The sequence below is a fragment of the Gymnogyps californianus genome, chromosome 4 (assembly GCF_018139145.2).
Source record: "Gymnogyps californianus isolate 813 chromosome 4, ASM1813914v2, whole genome shotgun sequence".
Taxonomy (NCBI): domain Eukaryota; kingdom Metazoa; phylum Chordata; class Aves; order Accipitriformes; family Cathartidae; genus Gymnogyps; species Gymnogyps californianus.
Genome location: NC_059474.1, coordinates 41020257 through 41031181, shown reverse-complemented (window position 1 = coordinate 41031181; position 10925 = coordinate 41020257).

Genomic DNA, 10925 nt, shown 5'->3' with positions numbered 1-10925 from the left:
AGAGATCAAGAGCCAGAGAGGAGACCAGCTTCATCCCCTCTTCAGCCCTCCCGGGCTTTCCGGCGAGGACGAGCTCCCGCCCGGGGAAGGGGTCCCGGGGCAGCTACAGCTCCCCTCAGAGGGGGAGAAGAGCCTTTGCGCCTCCATAAATCGCGTGAGAAGCGGCTACAAGCTTTGATAAGGGCTCTTGGCAGCTCCTAAGGCTGTGTGCATTTTGGTTGGCCCAAGTTGCGTGAGCAGCAGGGTGAGGAATTGAAAGAAAGTTCAGCCTCGAAAAAAACAAACATAGAGCCTTTTTTCACACTTCAGAATACCCCACCAGCCTTCTCCCTCTCATTCTGCTAGTAAGTAGAATCTGTTTGTACGAAAAAGCAGCCATTAAGCATTATGGATATTAGACATATCAAGATAAATGCTTTCTAGAAATTTTCAGGTCTGTGGATAACATAGCTTGTACCTTAAAAAAATGTTTAACCACTTTTACAGATTATAAGCCAAATTCTGCTACATAATGTGAATTACATGCAACTAAAATTTATCAATATTAAGATATATATCACCACACAGTAGAAATAAGAGCAACCTTAATGATCTAAAAGCTGAAATCAATTTTCTTGTTCATTAGTCTGTTACGAGATTCACAAATGTTATCCCATAGAAAATACAATGTAATGGAGTGTTGGGTAGATGGGAAAAAATCCATTGTTACAGTCGTAAGCTCTATAAACATATGTGCATCATGTATGTGCATGTGTGTATTAACACACATATTTGCCTTTTGGATTCTCTGTTTTCTTTTGCCTGGTGTATCAGGTTTAAACTTTTTGCTTGTGCTTTCAAGGCCCTGAAGTACTCTGACTCAGACTTCATCTCTATCACTAATGTCTGTTTTCTACTAGGCTGCCTTCATGTATGGAATTCCCTTCTTTCGTATTACCTAGAAGAAACAAATTATATCACTCCTAACACCAGCAAACTGTTACAGAACCATTAAGGTAACTATGTTACCTAATTGAGTAAATTGAGTAACACAAGATCTTGTTATTATAACCTTTGTCCTTAAAAATGTGAACTAATATGATCCAGCTGCTAAATTGGATAGCAGCCATTTAGTTTTCCTAAAGATCATGATTCACAGTACTTCATAAAAGCAGTCAGAGCTGGCCTCTGGGATTAGTGATTTGTTTGAATATGATACCTGTATTTCTGGGAGGGCTCCAGATTGCTTTGGAGCTGTGAAATTTGTGCCACCTAAACTGCCATGTCTAATGAGCTCTTTCCCAACCAGCTGAGCCAGCTTCTCTAATTTGTTGAGAGAGAAGTACAGTGCCAGGTCAAAGGCACATCATGAGAACAGTATTACCACACAGGGACCTAACAATAGCGCTGCAGTGGAGTCTTTCACCCTCAACCCAACCCTGATAAGTGTGTCGTCCCCCCGCCACCTTTGGCCAACTCATGATCGACATCTGTCATGGTCTTTTTGTCCATGATGTATTAATATTTTTTTAAAGTTCTATGCAAAGGAAAAGATCAATAAACCCCTCTGTGTTTCCAAACAGCTGTAGTTGGAATGACCTTTGGCAACTGTTTTCTAAATTGTTGATAACTTGGCATGAATGTTAAGAACAATCTGGACTCATCAGAGATGCTGGAATGCTTTAAGATCTGAGTGCACACACTGTTTCCGTAAAACAAATCTTATAATCTGTGTCCCAAAGATCAGCTTGGTTGAATAAAATCTTGGGTATCATAGGTTGTAATCATTTAAAAGTGTCGTGATAAACTAACCCAGGGTTTCTAACTCTGGTTTTGTTGGCTGAATGGACTCTTTCTGTTATTCCATTCAAGAATCTAAATGACACTTCTTGCAAGATGGCAAAAAAAGGCTCCACGTCAATACCCATAACCTTGGCAAAACATATTTGAAATTAGAGACAGTGTTTCTAGCTAGAACAGTATGTGCCAATCCTCCAAACCCAGGGGGAAGTAACAGAAGGAAGGCTCTGTGATTTACCCCTGGAGCCAGCAGAGATCGCTTGGCTGTAAGGGATGCGTCTGCTCTGCTCCTTCAAACCGCACTGGATTTGCTACCAACTCACTACCCGTACTTTTAAGAACTTTGTTGCAACATAGTCCTTTAACCCCCCAAGTTTGTAATATGACCAACTGCATAAAAGATAAAACGTTGCCCATAGGAAAAAGCTCTTTGTAGACTTTTACCTTGTTAGAAACCCAGAGTCAGCATCTCAGTCTTCTTGCTGGAACTTGGGGGGGTAGTTATGAAATATTTTTTCTCCATGATTCATAAATTGACAGTTGTTGAACCTTGCCTTCAATTTTCATGAAAGCCTTCATAGAAGCATGAGGACTTCCACTTTTTAATGTTTCAGTGGTCCACCTTTTCAGATGATCTATCCTTAAGAAAAACCAGTGCCTGACTTCACATAAAAAGTTGGAAGAGCTGTCACAACGGGCAGTAACGTACTATAAACGATCTATCTTCCTAAGTGGACAGCTTACAGAAGACTGAGTATACGCTTTGCATACCTTATTCTGTGTGTGAGAGAAGCTGATATGCTCATTTAAGAAAATGTGAGATAGTTAAAAATGATGTTGCATTATTCAATGGTGGAGTCAAACCAAATCATATCACATTTATGATTTTTTCACCAGAAGGTGCACTAACACTTGCCCTAGGGGTTTGTTATCCAGTACGTTAGCTAGACTCAAAAATACCACAAACAGCTATTATCTGAAATCACAGGCATGAAAAGATATTAAATGACTCCATGTATGTTTGATTTGGGTGCTTTGAGAGACCAGTAATTCCGTATAGGTAATCTGCACTTTCTGTTCAAAGTTAAGAAACAACAATAATACTAAATAATGTCGTAGATGCTGAAGCTGTTCAGATTAAATCTTTCACATGCACTCCCTGCTAACAGCGCAATGCCTAGTGCATATTAACAGTTGCATGTTATTTGTGTGCAGAATGTGATTTCATTTACTGTTTTCTAGTAGACCTTTTGGCTAGCAAATGTTTTTTTTTGTTTTCCTTTTATAGCTATTGTGCTTCCTCTTCCATTTCCCTCCTTTCACTTACATTTATTCTTTTCCATGGCCCATGCCTTATGCTCCACTGTTCCGCGTGGACCACAGTGGCATGAAAGCATGAAGAGACTCCAGGTAGTTTTAATCTGTTTTTGAAAAGGAGACAGGAATATGATCTCTCTCAGACATATGTCACCTGTTCATTCAAAAACAGTTTTTCAAAAAGCAACCCGTGTCTCATTTTTGTTACCATCTCTTCATACTCTGCAAGGTGCTATTCAAGTTGCTATGAAAACTAAGTAAGCGATATCACCCCTGTGAATGGATTATCAGGCAATGCATTTAGGAGGGCATCCAAACACCGTTGCGCAGCATGTGTACTTTGGTATGTAGTTTAGTGCATTTCCCCAACTTCTGCTGAGAAGAATGGGTGGAAAACAAAGCTAAAGAAATGCCCCAAATGTCTAGTTTTGCGTGGGGTAATTAAAAGACAGATTTCAGGTCACGTACTTAATGTGGTGTGACCAAACCTTCCTTAACAAGAAACTTAAGCGTTCAGCAAGTATAAGACAGTTTTCCATGTCCAAGAGTTTTTTTCATAATGCAATTTCTGTATGATCTCTCTGTATCCACTGAGTTAGAAAGGCAGCAATTACTGCATAAGAAGATGAAGTTATGCAGCTATGCTTTATTTCAGATATTATATCTAGCTGTGTATACAAAATAATTCAAGACAGATAGACTGGCTGCCAGAAATGTCAAACTAACTCAGAGGGAAAGAAACTGAATGAACAACAGGCTCAGAGATTTGCCAAAATGCATTTTTACAGCACAACATCATATCAGCTCATGCTAGGTCAGTGGCTAGATTATTTTGCTCATCCAGGACAAAAGCAGTACATGCACAAACATGTCGTGTACTTGGGGAAAATAAGAGAACACAGGATAGCTCAAAGCAGAGTATAAGAAAATAGTTATGAAAACTCTATTAACAGAGTTCATGCTATATGAGTTGTTCAAGATGTGAAGACTTCCATGGTGAGATTTGGAGGAAGACACTAAAACAAACAGCCTTGTGGTTGTCTGTCTTTTCAAAAATAGCAGGCAGGATAGGAGAAAGCATAATATGTATTATGAAAATATAAGAAATAGCAACTGAAGTTAGTAGTATTGTCAGAATAGAAATGGAAGTTAATGCCTTAGCAGTATATGAGAATAAAAAGGCTTGGTTTAGTAGCTTAAGGAGGATCATAAAGTGAAGACTAGATCACTTTGCTTTATAAAGTAGAAAAGGGAAGTCACTGGAGACATTCAAAGAGGGAATTAGAAACTTGTACAGTGCAATTTCCTGGTTTGTAAGAATGCCTAGAAAGTATGCAGTTTTTGTGAAAAGATTTGCCAGAGCACGTGGGAGGATGTTACAGTAAATGAAAGGTAAGAGAGGTGATGACTGTTTTTTAGATTGCCTTTAACTAGCATTAGAGAAGAAGGAATGCTAAGAGTTAGAGAGCTTCCTGTCACTTTGGAAACGTCTACTACAACTGAAAGAAATGTTTCGGAGTAAAGAAAATTATTTAGTGGAAGAGGGGTAGGAAATAGCTGCCTAGGAAGCTAAGGACAAGGGGATTTAGGAATCCAGTCTCGGATACCTACTCAGAGAGGCTTTCCAGCTCTCCAGTGTGCCTTTCCTTGACCAAATTCCTACTGTCATGCTCAACATTACCACAGCCTCTATCTTAGGCATCGCAATGGTAAATTTTTCAATCCATTGTCTTGCATATAGGTCAAATAACTGGACAACAATAAGCTGCTAATGTTTCACCTGAGATACTTAATGCTTTTAAAGAAAAAACAAACTTAAAGCAATTAAGGTAACACAGTGCGCAATGAGGATATGAGTATTACTATTTAAATCACTTTTTAAAAGTCACTAGATAACTTAGGGAATATGGGGTTAATTCCATGCCTGAGAACCAATAACACATTTTTAAAAATTATAGTCTACTGGAAGAATGAGAACATGAGCACGAGTGTGTACGGCCAGGGCAGTACAGGCCTTGCTAAGGAAGGCAGTTCTGCAAGGTGTTAAACTTCTCAAGGCTCAAGGCAGGCTCTAAATGAATAAGGAAGGATTCAGTGTTAAAGCATGCCCTGCCCTTTCTCTATCTGATATAATTATAGGAGAACCTTTAAAACCCTGTATTTGGCACTGTCTTTAAACACCACAGCAGTATGGCAGCTGGCAGTAAAAACAAAACAAAAATATGTGAACCCCTCCCATGCCTCTTGCAACTTTGGCAACACACTATATGAAGGACTGACTGTCTACCCTATTCATTTGATTATCAACTCATCAAGCAGTGCAAATACCTATACATTTGAAAAGAAATTGTTGTAGGCTTACACTCAAACTGTAAAAGGCTTCTTAAAAAGCTAGTGTGATCAATTAAAATCAGACCAGCCACCCAGTAAAGTAACTTGTGTTTCTTACAGCTGTGTAATTCTAGTGCAACTGAATTGTTGTCTACTTAAAGGATTATAACCACATAGATAAAACTCATGCTTTTTGATATTTGTTGAAATGCTAGAGTCTTATTAATTATCTTATTTGATAAATACTACTAATGTGCTTTCTTTGACTAATATCCAGTTAAAGAGAAAAGGAATATCTTTTTGATTATGTTTTAACTTTTAAAAAGTAAGATCCTGAAAAAAAAGAGAGAAATCCTAGAAAACCTTCATTCTTAAGGAAATGTAACTGCTGATATTAGTTGATGAAAATACAGAAACAACGCATAAATCTTTATTTCAGGCATGGTCAATTTAACCTTAAATGTAGATATTAAAAATAACAGCAGTTATTTAAAAAAATCTGTAAAAATGCGTAATAAAGTAGTTCTATGTCAAAAGGAAGACCATAGCTAATACTTTAAATTTAAGCCAGTAGCCTGTTTGTGAGTATTCTAACTATTAGAAGTTTACAGTCAGTTACTGGATATTATTTCTGATCATTTAAAATGTTTACAACTACAAAATAAACTGCATTTGCTAGTCAATTGAGAATAATGTATTATAGGCTTTCTAGCTGAGATCCTTAGATGAATCTTGACATACAAAGGAATATACAGAGTTCTAAGGAACTCATCTATGCAGCTTGGTAAAAAGAGCATGTTATGCTGGTATAAGCACCTTTATTTTTCATGAATGCAGCCACATTCATCGTTCTGTCCATATTAAAATCTCTAACCAAAATATTTAGTACAAATCTATGTGGAGGCATCATCTGCACATGCTGAATTCATTTGCTGAGACCTACAAATTAGTTCCTGTTTATGTAATAGTGTTTACTTCATATTACCATTAGGCAGAAACTGAAATCCTCAATGTAATTATTAAGCTAAGTTCAAATTGGCCATTCTGTTGTAGGATATCTGGAAATCTTACTAGTAAGTACATTCCTCTAAGACAATATAAATAACTAGATAACTCTCTTCCATTTTATATTTCTGCTGTTTGAACATGCAGAAATAAACTATCCATTTTCAGAATTAAAGACATCTGAAAGTCTTTTTTGCTACTGGAAATATTGTATCTTTGACTATGTTACGAAACTCAAAACCTCCTGACATAGTTTTGTTGGGACGGTAAACCTATAACGTGTTGCAAAAATTTTTATGTGAATTCATATAAATAAGTCTTCCAAGACATTTCAGAAATCATATGAAAACAGAATCCACAGCCACATCAAATATGGTAACATACTTAGATATTCAATAAGGTCACCAGTACGTCATTTTAAATGACAATACAGAAAACCTAATAAAGAATTATTGTGAATTAAATGAGGACCTGGAATTTTAGAATGTCCTATGCAAAGGGAGATGCATAACACACCATTAAGACTGTGGTCTGAAGTAAATCAAACAATTTATTTAACATCTAAGAACAGGTTCCATCTAACATAAAGTTCCATTGCAGTTGACTGTGAAGCTGTTTTTTCACAATGATTTTAATAACAGTGGGCAAAAAGCTGAATATGTGCCAACACTGTGCCCTTGCAGCGAAGAAGGCAAACAGCCTCCTGGGCTACATTAGGCAGAGCATCACCAGCAGGTCGAGGGGGATGATCCTTTCCCTCTGCTCAGCCCTGGTGAGATGCATCTGGCGTGCTAGGTCCCGTTCTGGGTTCCCCAGTGCAAGAGAGACATGGATGTACTGGACCAGGTTCAGCAAAGAGCCACTAAGATGATTACAGGACTGGAGCATCCAACATACGAGGAGAGGCTGCGAGAGCTGGGACTGTTCAGTCTGGAGAAGAGAAGGCTGAGGGGGATCTCATCAATATGTGTAAATACCTGATAGGAGGGTGTAAAGAAGACACAGCCAAAGTCAGTGGTGCCCAGTGACAGGACAATTGGCAATGGGCAAACATTGAAATTCAGGAAATCCCACTTAAACACCAGAAAAACCTTTTTTCCTGTGAGTATGGGCACTGGAGCATGTTGCCCAGAGAACTTGTGGAGTCTCCATCCTTGAATATAGCCAAAATTTAAATGGATGCAGTGTTAAGCAACTTGCTCTAGATGACCCTGCTTTGAGCAGGGGGCTGGACTTGATGATATCCAGAGGTCCCTGCCAACCTAACATTTTGTGGTTCTGTGAATATCATAAGAACAGTTTCCACTTGTAATGTTATCAAGCTAAATCACCAGCCAGTAGATTAAAATACACGTAAATACTTTTGGGGGTTTTTTAATGTTTAATATGAATATAGGTAAGGTTAGACTATAAATGCTTCTAGTGTACAAAAGAGTTAAGGCCATAAATATGCTATAAACAAGCACAACTGATTTCTCTCTACAGCTTATTAATGTAACATTATGCAATTACATTTGCAGAGCAACCTGGGATCACTTTGCAGAAACAAAGAAGGGAAGCAGATCACTTTGCCACCTTTTTCAGAAAATGGCTTTTACTGAAGTAATACCACTGTACAAGGAACCGTTGAACATGCATCACAGCAACTAAAAGGTGTTCAGCAAAGCAATGCACTTACTTCAAACTAGAAAAGTAATTGATTACAATGGTGAAGAAACCCCACTAATACCAAGGTGGGCTGGATTACACGAAAACTCCATATGAGGCTTCCTTACTTAGGAAGCTGTTTTGATTTGCAATGTGTGCATTGTCTAGATATGTCCCTGATGCATACTGTGCGCCTCCATGGAAGTCGAGTCAGACAGTTTCTGACAGCAAAGTAACTGATACACTGCTTTTAAGGTTTTCATATTTTCCAATTAGTAGTTACAGTACAGAATTAAAAAAACCTCAACAATTATTGGATTAATTCCATCTCGAGGTAAATCAGACAGCAGCTGGCAGCAAAAATAGTTTAACCTTATTTCGTCTCATATATGCACATTCATAAAAAGAATGGTATGAAAAGCTTAAGGTCACGTGTGTCTATGAACTGGGGACAACAAAAAAGATTTCCAGAAAATATTTGATTTAGTTCATGCACTGAAATTACTGCAGTGCACAAACTATCTTCTTCAAATTTAGTGTTTTTAAAAAATTATTTTATTTCACAATTATAGATCTTCATGAAAGAGAACATAAACCATTTGCTTAGAAATTATTATGTGGGTAACTATAAACAGGGTTGGTAGCACAATCTAAGAAGTTGTCTCACCTTTCTCATTAGAATTAGTCTACTTAAAATTCTTCATAATCCTACCATGTCAAAAGTAAGAAATTTTCATATCAGATGTTTTCTTCAAATTGGAAAACTGCACATAAAGACAAGTTAAGTAAGAATTGACGCTAGTAAGATTTGTTTGGTTAAGTCCATTGAATGGTAGTCAGGAATTTGAATTAGTTCTGGTCTGCCATGGAGTTCCCACAAGAAGGGAAGGGAAGCCTTGGAAGTTTCGTAGTCCACATTGTTCCATTGTTTTGGAACAATTAATGAGTCATTACCTTTTTCTGCAAAGCAGAGGCTCCACTTTCATGCTCATTCCTCCCTCTGAGCCCCGATACTAGCTATGTCCTTCCATGCTTAAGCAGCTGTGCGAAAAGGCTCTACAGTTACTATAAATAACATCTTACAGAGGATATTTTCTCCGTGATACAAATGTGTGTTTTATGACAGCTAACTCAATTTTCATATTTATTAAATCTGATAAAAATGTTTAATTTTCTAATACAACATTGATAATTATTTTTTACTTTCCAGTTCTGCTTTGTTTTGGTTAATATTTCACTGCAGCATTGAGAAATCTGAGTCTGGATGAGTCTGAACAAATAAAACAGGAAACACTCTTTTGGAGATAAAATGCATGATGTAATAGGATTTCATATCCTAAACCTTTCCTTTAATTTAACATTTTGAAGATGATGTTTAATGTTAAAACTGCATATGTAGGAGTGTGTTAGAAGGTTGAGGATTAAAATAAAAAAATTAAAAAAGATATAGATAAGGTGAAGATGGAACTAATGTACATAAAAACATTTGAATGGAAATTAGTTTAACACAGGGATATTCCATTTAAACCCAACAACATTTGTTTTGATGGTGGGATTAAATAAGGAACATATCAACGCTGAGATTATGAAGCAGTGGTTGCCTTGGAGAAGGTGAACATACGTAAAGAGGTAAGGACATTGCTAGTCATGTTTATATGAATTAAATATGTTATCTGGTATACTCAAACAGTTAATGAGGCATAGGACAAGATGATTAAAAGGAATTCTTAATTCTTGTGACTTTTTGTAGATTTAAACAGAGATACATATTGTATTTCTTCCTCAGCTGCATGCTTCGTGTACTTTGGCCATGTCATGCAGAGCTACATCTGCAAAAGCACATCAGTAGTTTTCAAACAAGTGCTCAGCTGCTTCACCCTTTGGAGGTTTTTGGTTTTGCTAGGAAAACTGTCTCACTGACAGTGTTAATGTGTAAAGTGTAAACTGTGTGTTAATCTTCGCCTAGTACATGCATAAACTCTTCCAGTCTCCTGACCGGTCCTATATGCTGAGATGTGAGCAGTGGGCACAGATACTGATTTGGGCTTTGTGCATAATACCATGGCAACGCCTCTCTCACTAGATTATGTTGTTGTGCAACTCTTGCTTTTCAAAATAATACCATGGCAAAATATTTGCCTAGTCTGTGGTTCTTTGCTTTTTCTATCAGCGAGAGGGGAAGGTTCAAATCCACATCTCTATCTTTTGAGAGGCGTCCTTTACCCATGTAAATTCAAGCTGCTTTAGGGCTTAAGTGCTTCTAGTGTTCTTGTGATACAGGGCAACAATCAAATTTCATTAGGCCAGATGCAAAGTGAAATATAAAGGCAGGGACACAGCAAATACCTTCCTCTTATTGTTTCCTACTTACTGCTTTTGAACATATTTAGAAAGGTGTACAGTGAATGAGCTGAACAATCTTATATTAAGCTAGGCAGACTGTTTATTGGGATACCTAATTTCCCTCCTGTATTTTGTAATGCACCATTGTTGATGGAGTTAACAGGTCTATAGAAATGAAACATGTACATAACTACTGAGATACAGACATCTTTTTATGGATCTAGACCTTCATCCTTATGTGACTGAATTTCATTTACTGGAATAGTGATAGTCAATACCTTAGCATTATACTATTAAATAAATTTTTCTAAGTTTGTGAGATGCTTTATCAGTTAAGAGAGAAATATTGCTCCTATTTGAATTATTTCATGCCCTGTAACATTACTTAATAACAGCATAATGTTTGAGATGTTAAGGATCACTTAGTTTTTTCAAAAGACAAATGAAAAAAAATCCTGAAAACTGAGAAGTTAAAAATCCAGAATAAGAATATGAGAATGAAC